Below are 3,395 nucleotides of genomic sequence, written 5' to 3' on the forward strand. Positions count from 1 at the left end.
TGAGTCTTTCCATCTTCTGATATCTTCCTCAATCTCTTTCTTTAAAGATTTAAAATTTTCATTGTAGAGTTCTTTAATGTCTTTGGTCAGGTTTATTCTGAGATATTTTATTTTATTTTTTGCAGCTATTGTGAAGGGGAGTGTTTCCATTACTCTTTCTCCAATTGCTCATTATTAGTGTATAGAAAGGCTACAGACTTTTGTAGATTAATTTTGCATCCTGAAACTTTACTGAATGTGTTTTATAAATAATGTCTAGGAGTTTTCTGGTGGATTTTTTGGCATCTCTTAGAAATACTACCATATCATCTGCAAAAAGTGATAACTTGATCTCTTATTTTCCAATCATTACTCCTTTCTTTCTCTTGTCTTACTACTCTTGCAAGCGTTGCAAGCACTATGTTAAAGAGGAATGGAGATAGTGGACAGCCTTGTCTGGTTCCTGATTTCAATGGGAATGCTTCCAGTTTTTCTCCATTTAGAATGATGTTGGCTGTGGGTTTGTTATATGTGGCTTTAATTATCTTGAGGTATGTTTCCTCCAGTCCAGTTCCCTCTAGGGCTTTGAACATAAATGCATGTTGAATTTTGTCAAAGGCCTTCTCTGCATCTATTGAGATGACCATGTGGTTCTTGTCTTTGAGCCCATTTATATGATTTATGTTGTTTATTGACTTACGTATATTGAACCATCCCTGCATCTATAGAATAAAGCCATCTTGATCATGGTGGATGATCTTTTTGATGTGTGTCTGTATGTGGTTTGCAAGTATGCTGTTGAGAATTTTCGCATTTATGTTCATTAAGGAAAATATAACATCTATAGTTTTCTTTTTTGGTTGTATCTTTACCTGGCTTTAGTATTAGAGTGATACTGGTTTCATAGAAGGAATTTTGGAGTTCTCCCTCCATTTCTTTTTGAATAATTTGAGCAGTATTGGTTGTAGATCTTCTTTAAATGTCGGATAGAATTCTGCTGTAAATCCATATTGTCCTGAGCTTTTGTAGATCTTCTTTAAATGTCTGATAGATTTCTGCTGTAAATCCGTCTAGTCCTGGGCTTTTTTTTAGTCAGGCGGTTTTGTATTACTGTTTATTTCCTTATGTGTTATGGGTCTGTTTAAGCTGTTAATCTCTTCTTGATTTATTTTTGGTGGTTCCCATGCTTTTAGGTACCCGTCCATTTCTTTTAGGTTTTCAAATTTATTAACATATAGGTTTTTAATGTATTTCCTTTTTTTGGTATTTTTGAGACAAGGTGTCCCTGTAGCCCCAGCTGTCCTGGAACTCACTATGTAGACCAGGCTGGCCTTGAACTCACAGAGATCCACCTGCCTCTGCCTCCCACCTTGTAATGCCACCGCACCTTATAATGTTCTGAATCTCTTTGGTGTCTGTTGTGATGTTTCCCCTTTCATCTCTGACTTTGTTGATTTGGAGGTGCTCTTTTTTTCTTTTGGTTAACTGGGCTATTGATCTAACAGTCTTGTTTATCTTTTCAAAAAACCAGCTCTTGGATTCGTTGATTCTTTGTATTGTTTTCTTTGTTTCTATTTCATTAATTTCTGCTCTGATTTTTGTTATTCCTTCCTGTCTGCTGGGTTTGGGTTTCATTGGTTGTTGCTTTTCAAGTGTCTTGAGTTGCAGTGTTAAGTCATTTATTTGTGCTCTTTCTGAATTTTTGATGTAGGCACTTAGAACTATAAACTTCCCTTTAAGGACTGCTCTCAATGTGTCCCAGAGGTTTTGTTGTGTTGTAGTGTCCTTTTCATTTAGTTCCAGGAATACTTTTATTTCTTTCTTAATTTCTCCTTTGACCCATTCATCATTCAGAAGTGTGTTGTTTAATCTCCATGTGTTCATGTGGTTACTAAGGTTTCTTCTGCTGTTGATTTTAAGATTTATTGCATTGTGGTCTGATAGAATGCATGGAATTATTTCAGTCTTTTTGTATTTGTTGAGGTTTGTTTTGTGCTGCAGTACATGGTCAGTTTTGGAGAAGGTTCCATGGGGCACTGAATAGAAAGTATATTCTTGGTTGCTTGGGTGGAATATTCAGTAGATGTACATTAGATCCATTTAATATATGGTATTGTTTAATTCAGATGTCTCTCTGTTAATTCTCTGTCCTCTTGACCTATCTAATGGTGACAATGGGGTATTGAAGTCCCCTACCATTAATGAATTGGGATTAATCTGGATCTCAAAGTCCTGTAGTACTGTTTTTATGAAGTTGGGTGCACCAGAGTTTGGTGAATATATGTTCATGATTGTAATATCATGTATGAGTTTGTGCATTCTGTCACCATTGCTCTAAGTTTATATGAACAAGTTCCCAGCTGCCTGGAAGAGTCTGCTCCCTTGTAGACATCCACCACCCCTGGCTCTTACAGTCTTTCCACTCCCTTTTCCACAATGGTCCCTGAGCCCTGCATAACTTAAGGTATTGCCTGTCCTTGAAAGTGAGATGAGTTTCTTGCAGTCACAGAAAGATGGGTTTTGTTTCTTAATCCATTCAACTAGTCTGTATCTTTTGACTGGGGACTTCAGTCCATTGATATTTAAAGTTATTATTGATATTAATATTAATGTTATTAAGATGTGTATTGAATCCTGTCATTTTTATTTCTGTTTACATTCTTGATATAGCTGTGCATTTCCATAGTTACACCTTCATTAAGTTTCTTTCCATAACCCTTTGGGTTTAGTCATTCCTTTCTCCAGCTCTTCGAGAACTCTCTGAAGGGCTGGTTTTGTGGACATGAATTCTATCAGCTTATTTGTGTCATGGAAGATTTTTCTTTTTCCCTCGACTATAATAGACATTTTGGCTGCGTAAAGTAATCTGGGTTGGCATCTGTGGTCATTTAGAACTGGGAATACTTTGGTCCAGGCCTGGCTTTCATAGTTTGCACCGAAAAGTCAGCTGTAATCCTGGTGGATTTTCCTTTATATGTGACTTGTTCTTTTTCTTTTGCAGCTTTCAGTATTGTCTCTTTGTTCTGCACGTTTAGTGTTTTTACTATGATGTGCCTTGGAGAGTTTCTTTTCTGGTCCTATTTGGTGTACTATATGCTTCTTGTGTTTGTATGGCCATGTCTTTTTTTAATTTGGGGAAATTTTCTTCTACAATCCTGTTGAAGATCTGGTCCATACCATTATCTTGGGATTCTTCTCCTTCCTGTATGCCTATGATTCGTAAGTTTTTTTTTTTCATGGTGTCACTCAATTCCTGCATATTCCATTCTTGTGTTTTCTTAAATTTTTGATAATCTTTGCTTGAGTGGTCTAATTCATCCACTTTATCTTCCAGTCTTGATACTTGGTTTTCCATTTCATTCATCCTATTGGTGATGCTTTCTCCTGTCATTTCTAATTGGCTTACTGAGTGTTTC

At 36.3% G+C, this 3,395-nt stretch overlaps 1 protein-coding gene across 3 annotated transcripts in view; it reads left to right on the plus strand.

Moving 5' to 3' along the window:
* The window catches only part of Phka1 (phosphorylase kinase regulatory subunit alpha 1), a 195,553-nt gene that overhangs the window by 23,172 nt on the left and 168,986 nt on the right, over positions 1 to 3,395 (plus strand). The window lies entirely within an intron of this gene.

The sequence above is a fragment of the Nannospalax galili genome, unplaced genomic scaffold (assembly GCF_000622305.1).
Source record: "Nannospalax galili isolate Female #2095 unplaced genomic scaffold, S.galili_v1.0 scaffold747, whole genome shotgun sequence".
Lineage (NCBI taxonomy): Eukaryota > Metazoa > Chordata > Mammalia > Rodentia > Spalacidae > Nannospalax > Nannospalax galili.